General features: G+C 38.4%; 1 long non-coding RNA gene across 1 annotated transcript in view; it reads left to right on the forward strand.

The window, feature by feature from the left end:
- Positions 1 to 20,634, forward strand: part of LOC112976540 — a 63,636-nt gene that overhangs the window by 12,167 nt on the left and 30,835 nt on the right. The window contains exon 2 of the long non-coding RNA XR_003257075.1: positions 18,149 to 18,259. This is a non-coding gene — a long non-coding RNA (uncharacterized LOC112976540). The remainder of the gene's footprint in view (positions 1 to 18,148; positions 18,260 to 20,634) is intronic.

The raw sequence follows: 20,634 nt of genomic DNA on the forward strand, positions 1-20,634 counted from the left end.
ACCAATATCCCATGCCAGTTTTGTATTTATGCTCAGGGAATAATTAAAGTTTACATTACTTCATTTAGAGAAGTCATAATTCACCATGACTAACCTATTAGTACCAATATTCTCACCGAACTTCTCAGGCTCAGTAGCAAAATTTTGGTAACTTAATTAAGATCTTTGCCATGAAAAAATCTATTGGTCATGTTAACGAAGAAAAGAATCTGAGCTACATGAAAAGCTGATGAAGTTCATGCCCCTTGTCAAAGAGTTGAATTAAGGAGTTATTTGTTGAATGACAGGTTTAACACTATACAAGTCTAAAATCTGAACTTTAAGACAGAAACAGGTCAAAGGAAACAAGAACTAGCCCTGAATATGCATCAAGTTCATGAAAATATTTCTTAGTCACATAACTGAGTCTGTTTGCCGAGAGATRCATAATGTACCTGTTCCCAAGGCAGGTTGTTCTGTAGCAACTGCACCAGGGTGGGGAAACCCAGTTGACATTTAGGGGTGGGTAATCCTCCTTGCCTCCTCTGGGGTTAGGACTCCAACCAGGTTTTCCACCAAACACATGAGCACCCCTGGTAGAAAGAGACTGGTGCTCTGAAACCTGCAGGCRCAGGCTGAGACACCCTCAAGGCCACTGAAATCACCAGAGGGAACTCCCGCTGAAGTGACAAACTGTATTTTAGTAAGGGCCAGATCTCTAGTCTGTCCTTCTCCAGCACCACTCTGCTGTGTAATGTATTGCACCTATGTCCTCTCCTTTTCTTCCCTTCTGAGTGATTTACACAGAACAGACAGCAATGATTTCCTGCTGGATTCCCTCAGGATTCACTGCCTAATATTGCTAGGAGCAAGCAGAGAAAGTCAAGAAAATTTGAAGTCTTTATGGGAGAGGAGCTAGTAGCCTATGGCTGCACGATCTCAGTGAGCTTCCTGCTGCTTTTTTTCTTAGCTTTCTACAACAGGAGGTGGCTAGCATGAAGAAAACTAGAACTGTGAAACCCTTCTTTCCACAGATTTATCATCCAGTGTTTTTAAATTTAGAAACATAATTTGGCTGACATTTCTTTTACTGCATAAATATGAAATAAGTGAGGTTACCATAGCATGAAAGAGAAGTGTGGGGGAGAAGAACTACTTTTCAATTGTTCTGTTTGAAAATCCATACTTTATTTCATGCCAAGCAATGCGATTCACTGAAAAAAATAATCATTCTACCTACATTGAGAGATGCTGGGCATCCCTCATGATACGAGCACATTTCTGAATGAAGACCTGCTGTATTGTTTTCCATTTCCTTAAGAAGGCCTCAGACTGTACCAGCTGTCTAAACATATTTACAGTCTCTCTGCACTCTGCTTTGAGCCCACTGTAGTGAAATGTCTCTAAGGGTCAAAGGTAGCATAACTGAAGAGTTTTTGTTTTGGTTTGTTTTTTAAGACACRGAGAAGATTGATATACATTTTCTGCAAACCTAGCTATGCATATAGCTAGCTCACTTTAGAAGCATTTGTTATTCTAATTCAGAGATACAACCTCTCTGAGTGACTGTTAACTACTTAGCATTTTTTTAATGTAGCTTGCTTTTGAATTACCTAGTTTTTCTCTATTGCCCTCTCCTTCTGATTTTTTTTTCCTTTGTAAGATGTTAGTTGAGCAACAAAAGCAAAACCCATATCACCCAATGTACTTGCCAGATTAATTTTACATTGTTTTACTTATTCAGTTAAGCGTGTGTGGGGGGGGGTAAACATTTTGGATTAGATCATACATTCACATCTGAATCCAAGAGCTGAAATCGGATCAAGCTTACCTAAATGCAGATAAGCAATTACTGAATAATTGATATAGCATATTCATCACTTGAATCAGATGCTCTAGCCTTGACAGTTAATATCTTTTCTGAAATTGTTATTTGGAGAATCCCTCCCCCATCCTCCAGGAAGACATCTGAATAGCACTGAATGGAGTTTAATGTTTGAACATCCCATCATCTGGTTTCATCATGTTAACACAATATTCCAAGTCATTCAAGAAGTATGAACAATGGATATTGTATTCCATATAGTGCCATATGGATTTCATCTTTAAAAGACGGTGGCACTGTGGAATTCAACCTTTTAGTTAAAAGTCAAAACATTTCATATACCAAAAGCTTATTTCCCATCACCTCAGAAAAGTCTTGGATTTATCTTTCTATGAATGATGAGCAGAAGATGACTCACTCCTAGTGTGTCATACTCATTCTTACCCATCATGTTACCTATCCTGATAAATCAAGAACATGTTTCCTGAACTTGGTGGTGAAAAGCAATATTAAGACAGGCTTGCACATAACTTCAGCAGAGTTCTTCTCATTTTCATCCTCAAATTACTTCCAGATTGCTCAAAAAATGAATACTGAAATTTGCCATGAGGCAAATGGAAGTTGGACACCTTTGCCTTCCACAGGTGGCAATTCCACCTTTTACTGAGATTAACAAAACCTACAAAGCCTCACTCCAAAGCCAATGGTGATTAAGCATGTTCTTCAACAGGCCAGTACTAGCCTGTCTCAATGATGCTGAAAGAACATGTCTCATTTGTCTCTTCTCTTGAATTAAAAAAAAAAAAAAAAAAAAAAAAAAAAAAAAAAAAAAAAACCACCACACAAACACACCAATTAATAGCATTTCTTTTTCAAGTATTTTTTCTTTGCATTTGTTTCTTCGTAATAATGATTGACCCATGGTTCTGTATCACTGACTTTAACAGGTATTTTCTCTACTGATTAAAGGATCCCCACTGGAAACAGGCATACAACAAATGGCTTGTTATGAAAAGTTAATAGAATTAATTCTCAGATTGAAAGAGATTCAGAGAGATTCAGGTGCCACAAAGTATTTAAATATTTACTAGCCATCCTTTAATCAGTCAGATAAAAATAGATTGCTTCATCTGAACACTTGAGAAAGTGAATGGCTTTTACCCATTGGGGCAAGAGGATGGGAAAGCAGATGTAGAGATTGGAAGAGAAACATATTTTTAGGAGAACAAAGCAAGGCAAACATGTTTGAAACTTGACATAAAGCATGTGATTGTGTCATTTAAGTCATATTGCAGAATCTCAACTCATTTTACTTTTTGGAGGTAGGCTTCTAAAAGATTTCGTTTCTCATTAAAAATCAAATGGAACTAGACCAGGAAAAGTGACTAGCTCAAAACTCTGAAGCCAGAATCAGAGCTGTACGGTAAAACATTACAGATTTGGCTGATGGGAAAAGACATAAATGGGATTAGGTGGAGGCTGATTAACGATGATTAAATTACATCCAACTTTTTCTAAACTCTGCTGAAATATATCCTTTCTTTAGTGTCACCTTAATTACCATGCAGTTCACATGGTGTAGAGAGCTAAATAAATGTGGGTGCTACAAAACAAGGGGGAAACCACAAGACATCATGATTTTCATACTTCTCTTGAAGCCAGATGTGAAGGCTAGAGTTGCCCCAGCATCTAAATCAGAAATATTTAAGAGGCTATTGATGATGATAATGCTTAGAATATCAGTTTGTGTTGTCTGGGAAATTTGTTTGCCCTCTGTGTTGTCTCAGTTGATGAAACCTATCTAGAGGACCAGACCCCTGTATTTGGAAATGAAAGGGAAAAGGAGGAGAAAATGTGTTCCATTTCACTTTATGGAAGTCAGTGACTTGTGGGAGGTGCTGGATAAGTTCACAGCAATGCTGGGTTGAAGTTTAGCAGCATCAGTTGGGGATTTTCTTTAACAGAGATCATGCTTAAAGCAAATGGTTTATAAGAATTCAACAATGTCGCCTCTAGCTGATTGCAGTGGGGAAGTTACTGAACTCCCTATTTCATCATGAGATCTAGAAATGATCAAACTTTGTGATTTTTAATATATTGACTCACTGTTCAGATCATCTCTAATGAATAAATCATGAATATATTAGTGAATAAGCTTATTGATGACCAGCTTGGTATTACAGAAGTAAAGAGAACAGTTTGGCTCACTTGGCCATATTTCTATCAACTCTTTTCAAATAATTCTGGTTGAGTACTCATTCAGCACAGATTTATGCAAGCTATAGCAAACAGCCTGTTTCAGAAAGTCTTCAGAGCCTATGAATTTGTCTAGTTCAAGCACTCTGTCTAGGAAGGCACAGCTTTAGAGCGCTCAGAACTACTCATACAGTTCCTTATGTTGGCAGGCACAGAGTCTCCAAAATACACAATACTTTTCTGTCTGTAATTATTAACATAGAAAGTCCCTCTATCATCTGTAGCACCTGAATTACTAGAAGTACTCACTATGCACTAAACAGAGAAAGGGAGAACAGAAYCAAAGCCCTAAACAGAATCTGCCTGAAAGCACTTTTAAAAGATTTTATATTTTTATGGCATTGAAGAGACAGAAAAAGCATGTATGGTCCTTGATGAATAGAACTTAAAAAAAAAAAATCTAGGAATTACCTTGTTGTTTCCATTTAAGCATTTAGCAGAATACAAACTTGGTCCCAGAAGGTGCTCCAGGGGACTGCCAATCACCTCCATTTAAGAGCACAGTAATTCAGTGTCTGATAGCACTCTTGTAACTACCTTAGGTATTTTCTGATTTGCTAGAAAATGTGGGATGTTAATGGTAATTTTTTGGTTGTGGAAGAGAGTAAGGAGTATTTATTTTCTGGAGCATTGTATACAAGTATCTTGCTACTTATACCTGTGATGTTTAACTTCATAAAAAATAGAATGCCTCCACTTTTTTATTCTGCATTAAAGAGGATATCTTAACAGTTTCTAATATAAGTTTCAGTATTAAGATAAAAATGATTGGCTTTATTGAATGTATTTACTCTTGCTGGATATCTACACAGAGCTACCATTAAATGAAACTAAAAGGTTGTCCTAATATAAAGTCTTCCAAGGGCAGTCTGAGTTGTGCTTTGATTATTTGTAACTTACAGCTAGACATATGGAGGCTCTTAGTGCATTATAATCCAAATAACTGAATTCAAATTAAAAGCTCTTCTTCCTTCAAATTTAAAACTCTTCTCCCTTCATTAATATAACTAAGACATTTGTGCACTGCAGACATTTGAAACATCTCAGTCTCTCCCTCTTGTTAATACAATCCCATTTTCCACATATAAACGGCAAACTGCCAATTAGGGATGCACATGCTGCAATGCAAAGTAAAATAAGTAGATATATCTGTATGTATAACTACAAGTCAGAGTATTGTCTAGTGCAGCTGGAGTGAAAAATACTCCAGAAAAGCTAATTACAACTCCAGTCTTTATTATTATAAGCTAAAGCTTCTGTGAATGAGAGTTAAAAAAAAAAAAATTGCAGTGAGGAATGTAAGTCTTACTTTATTTTTTTTTTTCTTCCACTGATTCAAACCCCTGAAAATAAAATTTGTGTCAAAGACATTAAAACAAAAAAAATGATTATAACAAGGCAACATACCAAACTACATACAGAACACAAGTTCTCTCAATTCATTTCTTTACCTCTATGGGTGAGCCTTTTAGTTGCTTTTATCCCTATCTAGAACACAATCACAAAATAAACACCAGAATTAAAATGTGTTATAAACAAAGCATATTAGCATTGATTTAAGCATTTATATAAAACTTCATTTTCAAAGCTGAAGCACTTCTTGGGGAGGGAAAGGGCAAGTTAGTGGTGGAGACAGCAGGAGACCCAGGTTTATCAAGGCTCCTGTTGTTCCAGGTTCAGAATGATCTGAGATGGGAAACTCCACACTGCTCATTCCCGAACTGCCAGGCTGTGGGGTGACATACTTTTTCCCTTTACTCACTCCAGTGTAGAGCAAAGCAAATTGTCAATATGTTGAACTATCCAAGCAGAGAATAAAATAGAAATCTAGACAATTGTATATGGTATATCATACACATACAATTGTATATCTCCCTCAAAAACTGGAGGTAGTAATGTAGATCAGGATACTGAGGAAAGCATATGAAATTAAACTAGAAAACCTGTGTACTAGATCTCTGTACTTTCTGTACAGGTGCTTCAAGTATCTTGTGTCTTTACTAGATCACCATATTTGTTGAGCCTGCTCAAATAAAAATACAACCATAAATGCATTTTATTCTTCCTCCTCCCTAGTTCACAATGRGAGACTTAGCATAAACAAATTTTACAGGTTCTGTAATCTCAGCATGACTGTCCTGCAGTCTCTCCTCATAAAAGGCTTGGCATCTTCTCGTGCCACYCAGCTCAACATAAGCTGCTTTTCTGTAATTCATATACCACTTCTGCACAGAACCATTGCCATTTTTCATTTGCAAAAGCAACTATATGAAGTGATAGAGCTTTCAGAAAAGGGAAAGTGTCCTACTTTTAATTTAAGAGAAAGTGGCACTTCATCTTATAGCCTTGCTGATGCACTTGTTAGTAATGTGATGTGTCATGTAGGTTGAAGTGAAGTTGTTTGCCTCAAGGATCAAGTGCCACTTCTCACCAAAAACGTAAGATTTCACTTCATGTTTGATTCCCTAATTCACAAGCAGTGCAGCCTTTGAATATCAAGGTTTCTGTCCAGCTGGAAAATGATGATTCATGAAGATAAACTTCATGTGAGGTTGTGCCATTTTTAAAGAAAACGCCATTGGAAACATTTCTAAAGATTAAAAGAGAATCCATTGCCAAAAACAGACACACTGACTCCAAAATAGCTAAGTCTCCCATCTTCAGAATTGTTTTCCTGTCCAGTATCATCTCAACATTTTAGTGTCATTTTAGACAGATCTCCTCATTCTATCTAAATTTCACTGAAATTTAATGCAGAACAGAACTGGTTTTAAACTTAAAAAGTTTTGTGGGATGGAAAAATTGAGTTTTCTGCTTAGCTGTGGTCATAAAATATTTATCAGTTTCCCAGTTAAAAAATAGCAATGAATGGTATACAGTGATTCATTTCAGTATGAGAAGGACCTCATAAATCAGAATCTAGCATTCAGTGGTCCCATGTATTCAACATACTGAGTCATGTTACTTTATCCCACCCTTATACAGGCGTAACAACAACAATGTGGCCTCCCATTAAGTAACTTGGTGTTTAATCTCATCTGCCAGAAGTACCTCAAAGTTGCTTTTAGCAAATATTCCCAAAATATACATAATTATACATAATTAACAACCAACAGATAGAACTGAATGGACATTTTGTGGGACACTTTTGCTAGCCATCCTATATAGCCATCCTATGCATAATCAGAATCTGAAAAGATATATACTATATTTAAAAATGAAAATGCTATCAAGAGTCAAATCAAATCAAACAGCAACAAGTATGCAGAGCAGGTCTCAGTTCTTGGAGAACTGCTTGCACTTCCAAAGAGGTTTTGTTCAGAAGTGGGCAAAGGAGAGTAAGAGTCACAGTGAGCTTCTCTAGCATCAGAACCCACTAAATGCCATGAGATACAGCTTCTTCTGTAAACAGAGTTGTTCAAGAGGTTTTAACAATTCTTTCTAACAAACCAACCTGTCACTACAGTAGGCTGTAGTACCTCCAGAAGCAGTAAGGCTTGTCAGGGTGCACACTGCTGTGCCACAGTTATGGAGGGACTTGTGAGGGAGGGACAGGGCCAAAGGCCAAATTCTTTCAACCAACTAAGCCTTGGCATACAACAGCAATACATGCCCCTGTAGTGCTTTCGTGCCAGCTATGACCTTATTGCAGGTGAAGAACAGATTTAAGTTCTGGAAGTAAAACAAGATGGACAAGAATCACTGAAAAATATTTCAAGTCTTAACTTGAAGGTATATAGCATTAACATCTTAACATTTATATATGCTAATTTAATTAGTAAAATGAAGGTATTATATACCATACTGTTCAAAAAGCATGACTAACTGCATGCACCAAAATATTATTCAACATGCTGTGAAGAGAATGATTTACGAAAAAGCTTCTTGTTGAATGGTATGATTTATGTACTCATGAAACAGGTTTGGCTGCATCAGTCCCAGTTCCTATACTAAGTTTACTCAAGGAAGAAGTACTGTACAGAGCTTGCCAAAAATAAAAGTGTAGAGTCTATGGTTTTCTTATTTAACAAAAACTCCCTTCCTGCATCATAAATGAAGGCTTCTACTACACCTATGTCAAGTATACAAGCTAGTGAAGGATGAGAACTTGCCAAAAAAGAAAAAAGTGCTGGCTACTTACAGAAGAGAATAGAACATGCTGTTTGTGATTGTGGAAATTTTTCCCCCATTCAGGAAAAAAAAAAATGGTGGTAGAGGAAGTCAACCTTGATCTTTATTCTTTCTCCCTAGATCCTTTACTATAAAAACAAACAAAAACCCCACTTACTCAGCAAATCTTCCAATCATATTATATTCAGATTATCTGTGAGAAATAACRTTACTGGAAAGAAGCACACCAAGGTAGTTATAAAAACTTTCAGGCAAATAAACAAGAGTCCAGTCTCATCATCACATATTCCCCCCTCCTGGCTTTCCCAAGGAATACAGGTGGTTGTGTTTACAGTAAGAACATCACTGAAATCAGGCAAGGCACACATTAATTTGGTAAGCCTGAGCTTAAACTAGGACATCAAGAAGTAATAAAAGGAGCAGGTATTCCCTTAAACCTCTGCTATCAAGAGAAGATGCAACTCTTTACTGTGCTTCATTCTTCTTCCTCTGACTGGCAGTGGTACAGGTGAGTTTGTGTCTCCAATGGTTGAAATGAGTCTCAGGAAGGTACTTTTTTTTTTYCTCCTCTCYTTTTTAAGCTTATCTTCGCACATAAAACAAAACCAGCCTTTCCTTCCAGTATCTGTACTTCTAGTTCAGGCATTCCCCATATGTTGATTTTTATTTTTTTTATTTTTTATCTTTTTTCTTTTTCTTTCCCCTCTCTACCATAGCCTACATTTCCCTTGTCTTTCACAGTGGTGGCCCTGCAGTGGGGCCCCCCAGGCATTGCCCTCGCCCTCATCACTCCCATGGCACAAGAGGAGACTTCAGAGAGGCAGGAGCCTTCCCCACTCTGGCAGCAGCCAGCTCTTTCTGTTGAAGTATATGCAGCCTTAAGTGTCTGCCCCTTTACAGAAAATAACCAGTCATCTTATGTTAGCAGGTGTCTTCTGCTCCATATTTTACTGACAAGAATCCAGAAGTTTAAAGCACTTAAGTGCCTAAAATGAACACTTTTGAAAGTTAAATGTCTGAATTCACCCATCCTATTGGCAATCCATACTTTTTATTATCTGCTGGTATCCCAGAACGTTTTTTTCTTTGTACTGCTTACTGGCAGCCTGGAGAGCTCCTGCACACAACAGGACCAACTTCCCCAGAACAGGCCAACAGTAAAAGTAAAGCTTCAGGCAAATTCAAGGCATACTCCACCTGCCTGAATCTACTTTCACATGCTCACAATAACTGTATACTAGTGACATCTGTACAATCATTATTTCATTTAAAAGGAGGATGAATAGGAATATCTTCTCTAAATTGTGTGCCAAAACTAGGTTATTGCTTAAAAGAAATAAGTAGAGTTTCCCAACTTCTGTGGATTAAAGAGATGTTTTTTCCAAACAATTCCCACTCTAATATGGAGAGCTATAAAAATAAACCCTTAAAGTAAGTACTTAAATAAGAGACTGGAATGCAACTAAAAACTTTAATATTTGAAGTTGAACTTAAATGCATTTTTACTTCAACTTTATTCTAGTTAGGTTTCTTATAAGTAGTCTATCACTGAATCAAAAATAAACATCCTCTTTCCCCTGAAGTAAATTAGACAATCAAAAACATTTAAGAATGTTGAGGCAGGAATGAATCAGGTCAGGTCACACACAGAAAAAAGAATATGCACAAAGTAATTAAAAATCCTAGAGGGCAAAATGAAATACAGTTAAAAGCTGTGGTATAATCGGGTTACCTATAATTACTTTGAACCTTGCTATTTTACCAGTGAGGGCTTTGGATAATATCCTACAAAAAACTGCCTTCATCCTTTTGGGAAAAGAACRCTACAGCACAAGATAGAGCTTACAATAAACCAAACTAAAATAAAATAAACCATAAATCCTACCATAAAATAAAACTAGAAAATATCTTGGAAACTACTAGTTCTCAAGAGAGCTTCACTTGGATACTGTGCATATCTGGAGGTTTCAGATAATAGAATTCTGCTACCAGTAGTCAGTCCTGTTAGCACTGTACTTTCTGCATATTAGCATCTTTTAGATTAAACCAGGACTATATATGGAAAACTATTTTACATCATCTTATTATTTACTGTGCTCCTTAATCTCTCTGAAATAGAGATTTAATCAATCTACAGGTGCCACTACCCAAAGCACCAGTAATATGGTGCTGAACTGGACTCTAATCCTCCAGCTTGAAGAATCAAAGCAGTCCAGTGCTGGAAGAACACAAATCAAAGTGTTACTTCCTAAAAGAAACACCCTAACCATGAAAATTCCCTCCTTATTCATGAAAAATGCACATCGACAACCGAATACAAAGATTATGCTCAATTTGAAAATTCTCTCTGGAACATGCAAGTCAGATACTGAAATTCTTTATTAAAGGAGTTTGTAAATTGTTTGTTCTGTAATTAGAGCATTTTCTAACCCTAGATTTATTATGTGCAGTATGTAAATACCTGATTTTTGAAGGTCCCCAAATGCAATAAATTTGCACAATTTTCTTCAGAGTTTTGCTGTGTAAAGTAACTTTTTGTGGTAAAGAAAATACATCTTTTCCACTTCATTGCATCAATTATTACAGTTCTGAGGTAAGAAAAAAATCTGCATGGGACAGCTTACAATCATCCTAAAAGTGCACCTGCAACCAAGAAGTTTTTTTTTTTTTTTTAAATTTTTCCCATTACAATAGTCATTTGAAGTGACACTTGAGATATTTATTTCCATTAAGAACCCAAGCACTTGTGTCAAATAGCACCATATTCCATAAGTTGTCTCATTTAAAAGCAGTTAATCTACCTGGATACATATGATTAAAGGTGGCAGAACTCAGTACTTAACTGGGGAGAAAATGCATTTAGAAAATAACAGAAGTCCAACTACAAACTGTGGAAATATATAATCTCATTCGGTTGAATGGGAAACGCCTATGCATAAAGTTAGGTATACGTGCTCAAATATCTCATTGAATCGGTCAACAATAATAGAATATCTGTCAGTAAACATCTTAACGTGGCCAGATAGTGGCAGCAGCAATGTAAATACAATGTAAAATCTTTTACTTGGGTATAGTCTGTTTCTTGCATAGTATTAACTACAACTATACTAAGTAAATAGTGGCAAAATTAAATAAAATTACGGGTTACGGTGCTGGGATATCTTCTTTGAATTTACTGAATTCCTTCCAAAATGCCTTATGGACTGACTATTTAGTATTCATCACCATGTTCCTGTACAGCAACGGCTGTTAATCTTCTAAAACGTGAAGAAAAGGAAAGACATATTAGCTGCACAAACAGGCTTATTTTTGCCTATCTTGTCATTTTTACTGGATCTGCTGTTGAGTTTTCCACAGGGGAAAAAAACAATTTAGTTCTAGTAGTTAACTGTAAATTAAACAGCTAAAGTAGGAATTTACAGCCTAGTATGTCTAAGAATCAGTGAAACCTTCACTGCTCTTCTCAAGGTCAGCGCTAAGATAACATACAGTCTGTATCATACAATTGTATCATATAGTAGACACGTCAGATGATGAACCTGTAATTCAACCAGCTCAGGCTTAAGTTCCAGCACAAACGCCGAGTTAAACCTGCTTTCTAGCGCTTCTGAATATCACATTAAGTCACTGCTGCTCCCCAGGAAAACAAAAAACATCCCACCCCCCACAAGCCCCTCCTTTGCCTCCAAAGTTATAAGCACATCAGGTGAGGGCGAGATTGCATTTTTAGCACTGCAATGTGGAATTAYCTAATTGATCTTAATAGCTCAGTCAGATGAATAGCACTGCTCTGGTTTTACAGTGGTACAGGGGAGTTGAGAATTACTCTCCTTTTGTTGTTTACATGATTCTAACGAGAGGAATTTGGGGTTGGGGGGGTTCTTGAGACACACCCCCCCACACACTACTTTATAGAAAGATATCTTTGAAGGGACAACACTGTCTTCAAAAAGAAAGAAAATTAAAAGCTTTTCCTCAATTTCCTCTCATTTCTTATCTTCCTAAAATACATATATACAGTTTGTTCCAGGAAATGTCTGAAATGCCTTCTGGTAGCTTTTAAATAAACATGAAAATCTCCTTTTGAACTCAAAGAGTTTCACATAATGACAGAGGGAAGAGTTCTTGGACTATGATACAGATGTAAACAAAGGTCAGGAATCACTATCAATAATTAAAATGCATTATCTTTACTCTTGGACTTTTTAGTTTGATATCACATAATTGAGTTAGACTTGAGCAAAGCTTTAATGTGCTTGCTCAGTAATCTTTTCTTGTACACTAATACTGACAGACCTCAGCTACATTTCTCAGCTAGGAGCTAATGTTTCTGGGTACATGTTACTGTTGCAGTTTCATTTGTAAGTAAAGCCTTATTTACTTGCTTCCTGTTATTAATTATGGGAAACAGGATCTCTTCAAACTGTAGGAGGGGCTCTTAACTCCTGTCTAGACTTTTCAAGGCAAAATACTGATGAGCCCTTTAATGTTTGTGCAGAGACRCAAACTGTGAAAAAACATCGCTACCTCACACAGCTTAAGACTCCTTATCACATATTCACAAAAAAAAAAAAAAATCCTTTAAATCTGTCACACTCACATCCGTATTGTTAGGCACTGAAGTAAGGTTTTCTTTCATAGTTGGATACTTGCTTCATCTGTCACACTGATTAATTAACAGCTCACAGTATGAGCCCTGAGCTTAAATAGCCTACTGAAATGAGGAAGAGAGATCAACATTAATATTCCATAAAATGCTGAAGAGGAAAAATGCTTTCTCTAATATGAGGGGATCTGTCATCTATTGTAAAAAAAAAAAAAAAAATTAACTAATTTTTGTTTGGCTACATCACATGGTGGCTGAAAGCATACAGCCTGGGAAGGAAGATTGTAGTGGAGGATTAAAAGAAAAGTTAGAGAAGATTTTCAATGTTTTAAATCAATCTGTTTGTTGGAAAGAAYCAGATCTCAAATACTAAAGAAATAATTTTCATCAGGGTTAAAAAAAATCCAGTTTATCAACACACAATAATCAAGCCTATAAACACAGTAACAGTACCTGTACAGATACACAGGGAAAAGGTATGCAATTACATGAAATGGATATTTTCTAAAACCTTAAATCTATATCTCTTTCTAGCTAAAACATTTGTAGATTCTCCACATGCACCTTCCTCAAAACTGTTAGAGTTTGGCAAYTATTTTAAGAGTTTGACTTTCAACAGCTATGAGCTCTCCCCCTTTTCTAAGCCCCTGCAGTACTGCTGAGTGGACAAAAATTACAGCTGCCCGAGGAGCTGACGAGGGAGTGCGCGGCCCCTCCTCTCGAGTGCCTCGACAGTCCGCGCTCCTGCCAAAACACGCCTGCGAGCCAGCCCCAGACAAAGGCACGCAGATCCCATTTTCTCAGGGAAAAGAGACTGTGTAGAAACCACCAGTGAAAAAAGCAGCACAATGGCACATATCGTTTCAAAAGCAAAAGCAGGAATGAATATTTCAAGAAAATTTGAAATTATATTTGATTATTCAGTAAGCTCTACAAGCGCTGTTTAACCCATAGCTCATTTTAAACTGCAAAGCGTTGTGATGGGTGGGAGGGGGAGCTTCCATGAAGTCTGAAAAGCAGTTTCAGTCATGAARACCTTAGGTTCAGCAAGATCCAAGTTGAGAGTTCACTGCTCTTGCTCTAAATCATCTCCCGATAATGCTGTAGTACACATGCAACCAAAACAAAGCAAAACCAGCTTTAAATCAAGTGTGTTTGAATGTGTTTACTATTAAAAGTCTTCCCCCAGGGTGTCATTTAAAAAGTTGCAATGAGTTTAAAACCCTGGCACCTAAGCACTTCCAAGTTTGCAAGCTTTTCATAGCAAGTTTACCACTTTTGGCCTGTAATGCTGTCGTGACTGGCACTCATCACCAAGCTGGAACGGGTCTGCTGCTGAGCTGTGAGATCAGCACGGAGGTGAACACAGACAAGCAGAGGGGAAGAGAAAGGCAGAACGTGATTTTCTCCTTGAAATTAGTTAATCAGGAAGTTGGGATAAAGCACAACTGACAATGGGAAAATTCAAGACTGTTTGAGCTTCTCAATTTAAACATAAAAAGRATGTTTACAACAACAGTATGAAAAACTAAAAGCTATCAATTATTTTAGGCATGGATAGAAGTGATTCCAATCTATTAGGACTTAATAGCAAAGTAGCTGCTTTTAACAATAATACAAGCTCCCAGACTGGGAATTTTGGAAGCAAAGACATAAAAATGAGGGCTTACTAATCAGTAAGGTTTTCAAAACGCTCACAGCTCTGGTAATTACTGCTCATCAACATATAGCATTTTTACAAAGCCTCTGCTTATAATAGCCCTTTTCTTTTACGTGAGGCTGCCTCTGCATATCTGGCGACAAGCAACAGAACCACCCAAATTCAACCAAAGTCTTCAAGTCTTTCAGCAGAAACATTAACCTAAGATAAGCAGAACATAGGAAAGATTAATTATAAAAAGGCTAAAAACCATAATTAAATGCCCCAATTTTTAAATTTATTTGAAAAACTCTTTAAAGACATGACCCGCCCTCCCCTTCACTCCCTGGTATTAGCAGAAGACAGGTTTTGCAATTGAGGATAAAATACAGCTGCTGAGAGCCCAACGTAGCAGGCGTTACACAGCCGCGCTACACCAGGAACGTCCCTGGGAAGGGCGCGCGCTGGTGCTGCCCTGGCCTGTTCGCGCTGTGGCAGTCCCAGGGGTCCCCGGGCCGCTGGCGCTGTGCGGAGGAGCCCTGCTTTCTCCCCGCTCAGCATGGCAGCCTCTCCTCTGCCTGCCTGGACCCGCCGCGGGGCCAGGGCCGTTCTCCCTCGGTGCCCACCCTCGCCCTCCCTGCTCCAATGACGGGCCAGTAATTTTTTGCTAGCAAGCAAAACAACTCCAAGTTATCTACACTGATCATTATACAGGGTTTGAGGAAAACTAGTCAAGAACAATATTTAAAAAAAAAAACACCACACAAACACACCCAAAGATTGTACTGAGAAACAACCATACTTTCCTCATCCCATATGAGGTGAAGGGCTGGGGACACAAGAACAAACCCTGAACACTGAATGTTAATTTAGCTACAAGCTTACATTTTATTTATTTTTAATTAAAAATTTCTTCACAGTCCTTTGGCTGATCCCACCATCCTCCCACTTAGAAAATCCAGGCATTTTCTAAATCGTCRTAGCCAGACAGTATCTAAGCGTTATTTGTTGTTTCTGTGCAACTTGCCATCCAGCCGTCACTTAGCCCCTCCTCAAGTCACGCTCCCACCACCGCAAAGTCCTCTCATCTGCTCTGAGAAGTGCCATCCTCCCCAGGCGCAACCATTCCACAACAAAGGCACCGCTTCCACCCTCCCTCCATTTGGTCTCCACTCTCCGCCAGATCAAACGAATGCGATGCGCTCGTCTCCCCACCCGGCTACCTGCTTCCCCTAATGAGACGCTCCCTCTCGCGGCTAGCGGCCTTCGCCCCCTCAGGCGGGCGCCCTCCTCTCCATCCTGGGGGGAGAGGCTCGGACACTGCCATGCTACCCCCAACATGCTCCAAACCCTGTCCGTAAAGCTTTGTGACAACATCGGCAAGAGCCAGGGAGCTGTGTGCTGGCGCCATGGCCCAGGCAGCCAAGCGGCTCCTTCCCTCGCGCCTGCCGCAGCTGCGGGACACGGGGCTGCGAGGCCCCGGCCGGGGCCGTGCCCGTGCCCCGGCACCGCAGTCAGGCCACACCGAGCAGCGGGGAGCCTCCCACAGCAGTGGGGATCCAAGCTCTTGACCCATTGCAGARGCATAAGAAGGAAGCTGCATCTATCATTTTGATCCTCTTACTGCCACAGTTTTGGGGGGTGTTTTTTTTTTCTTTCATATTTTCATAAAGCTGATCCCAACCTCCTCCTGTCCTCCACCCAGAGAAAGGAGAACTGCTCCACTTAAACACATAGATTAAAAAGAGGAAGTGATTTGATTGCCTGATTTCCTGAAGTATTGCAAGAGAAGGAGACTTAGCTCTGTGGACAAGCTCTGGAAGGAATACTAAGAGCAGAACTATATTTAAAAAGAAAAAAAAAAAGAGTAAGGGCTGCAGTTATTGACCAGGTGAAAGACACAGAACAGAGAATGAAATAAGAAACAAGACCAGGTTTATGAACAGGGAGTAACAAACATGCTTTAATACAGCTGGTAAACTCATTCTACAGACTACCAAAAGAGTCTTCTGGTGAGGAAAAGTAGCATCAGATTGTAGAAACACTACAGCAGTTGAAAAATACTATCACTTAAATTCACATAAATACCTGCCTCTTCCCTCGCTCTGCTAACACCATTTCTATTTGAATACTTTTAAAGATTACTTGAGGAAGATCAAATCCTAGAATTATTTCAACCTACAAAAGCCAAAACAAAATCTTGCCTCTTCATCTAATGCCCATCATTGCAACTGAGTTCATTTTAATGACCACGTGTCCTGGCAATATGTGGCACAGAGTGTGAAAAGCAAGGAGGCTTGTGTTTTATTTGGCTTTGGTACAGTGTAGGTATTTAGCATAAAATTTATTAGCATTAATGGCCATTATGTAATTAAAGCACCGTGCCTTGCAATGAACATTCAGTTTTAACATCATTTAAGCATTGATGTTTAGGGTGATTTAATTCCTGAGGGCTTTTTCCCCCTATGTCCTATAAAATAGAGAAATAACTAATGTGAGATTTTCAAGGCTATCCAGAGAATTCAGCCTTTCATGTTCCTCCATTACTTGTAATGGAGAAGGTGTAGCTGCACTTACAAGATGGATCTGAAAATCTCAAAATGTCTCCTATGAATCTGCATGAAGATTAACTCCACAGAACAGTCTTATTAAGCATATGCTTTGTAATTATAATATTCTGCAGACCACAAACTCTTCAAAGTGTCATCACAGGACCACTGAAAAAAATAGATTTGAAAAAATGTCTTTTTAGATTTAACATACCATACTTGCTTGATACTAGACTTAATTCACAAATCCGGTTTAACAAAGCAACTTTAATAAAGAAACTCAAGCATTTGTTAGGGGGGTGCTGGCATTTTCAACCCTGAATGCCAGGGACTAGAAGGCCTTAGGGACCCCATCACCTAATGCTTTGTACTTCAGGGTAAAGGGGACAGTCGATTATGTAGTCCCCCATGGCCTTTGAATGTCGCAGCCAAGGATAGACCAATTTGCAGAGCTATTGAAAACCTGCAGGGTGGTGGGTTTGGGTTTTTTTTTCCAGGGCAGATTTCAGCAGGATTAGTGCATGGTACCAATAAAGATCAGACTATTACCTAGAGCTGTATTTCTTTCCGAACAAGACTTCTGAGTATTTAGAGTATCTAAGTAAGGGGGGGGGGGAGGTGGAGTTGGGGTGTGTGTGCACACACACATGCGTGTGTGCATGTTTTAAGACAAAATAAACTGAAAGCTGCACTATGGTAAGAGAACTGTGTTTACAGGTTCAATACTTGATTTTTCAGAGGATTATTAATACCATTATCTACAGCACTGATAAGTAATAACACTTACTGAAAAGTAAGCCTACAGCTTCCTTTCTGGAGAATTCTTTGTTTTGCATGTCTGAATAATCTCACCAGAACAGCAAACCAGAAGAGCAAGAAACAAAATACCACAGCCCTACTTGTGATTTTTAAAGGTAGGGAAAACAAGGTTTCTTTTTCCCCCCACAATATTGTCTCTCAGTTTAATATTCTGAAGAATCCAATTTCATTCAGAGCAAACTTGAAGCACAGTATACTTTACTTGAAATTCCAAAGAAAAGAATTAGTACAAAACCACTGACAGACTTTCCCTTGGGTAATCCAAGGGAAGACCAATTATTGGCTGATCTGTTGAGCATATCCTGAGCTATCAAACAAAAATCTTTTATTTCTTTGTCTTCTAGAGGCATCACAACAAAGCTGCAGACCAGCAAACGAAGCTAAGTGAGGGCAATTTGACCAATGTCTTCTGTGTCAGTTCCCCAGCAGTCAAAGCATGTTATCAGGTCTCCAAGGTATGTCCTAGAGATTAGTTGGTTCTGCTATACAATTAGTAAGTGATTAAAACAAGCTGTTTTCTTTGATTACATTAAAATACTTGCAGTAGTGAGAGCTATTACCCTCTGCAGTGGAGCGCATCTTCCCTAACTGATGTTGTTTACTAGCGTTTCATTAACAATGTGTCACCTCAGCCAAATGATCAGGCAGTACAGTGGTCTCAGCTGTAAGGGAAGCGATGGTTAACAACCCCACCTGTCTCATCTGGGCAAATAAAGCAAGCACATCCATGTCACARAACACACAAGAGTATCTGAATGAAAGTTTTCATCTTAGGGTCTTTTTTTGTTTTTGTTCCAACCCAAGCTTGTAAGCCTTTTTCAGGGGAATTAACAAAACAGTGTAGAGACTGAAATAACAGACTAGAGTTTTTAAAAGGCTATGTTTTTGTTGTTAGATCAGGACCACAGGTAAATGATGCCTTCTAATAAAGCACATGAAAATCTCAATTATAGAAATCATTATTTTTAGGCACTTGTGCCATTTTATATTTCCAGCAGGATGTTTTTCCATCTCATCAAAAGTTTCCAATGCTGTTTAGTATTTCTGTATATGCAAAGCATATTTAAGGGCCCCCAAAAGGATCTGCTAATTAAAAAAGCCTTGTCAAGTGGTCAGACAGACTGGAACTAGAGGATTATAGGTAAGAAGGATGAAATGAAGGCTTGGAAACTATAATTTTTCTTTCTGTGGTAGCAGCAGAAGCAGCTGTTACAGACCAGGCAAATTAAAGATGTGGCTGTCTAAGCCCGCAGTCCGGGAACAAGACATTGCAAAACATAACAGCAAGTCATCTGCACCCCACTTTTTAAAAAGCCAGAAGTGCTGATCATTTCTTTTGCCCTCTCTCTCTCTATTACTCTTATCTGTCACAAATACCCTCCAGGTACCCTTCCAGCCCTTGCTCACCAGTTCTAGTTTCCTAACCCCATCTTGGTGAGTTAATAGTAATTCCTGGATCTTTGGACAACTGTTCCAGAGTGGGAGTTGTCAGCAAACAAAAAAGGACACTTCTAAAAGAAGAGCAGGTGAAATAACAGAGTTTCAATTCAGCTCTTCTTTGCATATGCAAGTTGTTCAAACATGTAAAAAACAAACTTCCCATACTGAACAATATTTACCAGACTTGATGAGAGCAGTGTCATCTGCCTGATACATTCGGTGCGTAGATAAAAGAATTTTTAAGTTTTCAGATAAAGAAAATCACTACCCCATTTTTCAGATACATTGGTTAAGTGAATCTTTTATTTGACTATGTTTTGACAAAAAACAGGACCTTTTTCTGCTTGTTGATCCAGTTTCCATAGGATTTTTTTTTGGGGGGGGGGGGGGAATGGGGGGGACACTCTGTGCCATGAACTAATGGGACTGTGTATTACTTTCTATGTCTGAAAGTGATGGAGGTTCTATGAACTAGTGCAACAAAACAAATGGAAAACACTAAAAAAATTACTTCAGCCTTAACCCTTTCTTCCACACTAGGTATGGACTTCTCACAATTAGTAGAAACCTTTGTTACCTTGCTTGGACAGCTTTTAGGTCAACTGGTGTTACCAACCTAGAATTTCCCTCAGTTTGCATTATTATAAACCTGTGGACTATTTCTGATCTCAGATTATGCATCATGAATGCGCATCACCCGATCATTTCTTTGTGTGTATTTGTAGTCAAAGCAAAACTATCAGCTCAGGTTTGCTGCTGATGCATTTTAAGTGCTGCTATTTCAATACTTCTCTAACAGTGTTGTTAATAATGTTGCTGCATTGAAACATTGCATCTGATTTGAGGAGCTCTCAATCTCTGCAAACAATGCTTCTCTAAAGAAGTTTCACAAATCTTAAGGAGATGCATATAACTGTTTAACAGATACAAAACTGATCTAGAAAAATTAAGTGCCCTGTTTCATGCAAGGAATTAGTAGAAGTTATCATTTTAGGTGGGCACATGGGCCTCTGTCTGAAGCTTTTGCCTGAAACTAATCAATTGCCATTTTGCATTTTCATACAAGTTTAAATTAAGAATATGAGAGAACAGCAAAAGAATTCTGAAGGTTAAACCCCATATTCAGTGTAGTCCTTTTTTAACAGCAAGAGTGGGTATTTGAGGTGGTTCTTTACATCTCCTCCCACACAGTTGCTCTGCTTCGTAAGCAGAAGCCAGCTGCTGGTTCTTTCAAGTCTAGCGGTTAGCTGACATTTATCGTTAGTTTATGTTTTCCATTCTATCTTAACAAGGAAAAGGGCTAGAAATTTACTCTTTAAGAGTGGAGATTATATCTTTATATTTCTACTTCCCCCAAATTGGAGGGGGCTGCAGCCAAGGTTTTGTGGTG

The sequence above is a fragment of the Apteryx rowi genome, unplaced genomic scaffold, assembly GCF_003343035.1.
Source record: "Apteryx rowi isolate R43461 unplaced genomic scaffold, aptRow1 scaffold_74, whole genome shotgun sequence".
NCBI lineage: Eukaryota > Metazoa > Chordata > Aves > Apterygiformes > Apterygidae > Apteryx > Apteryx rowi.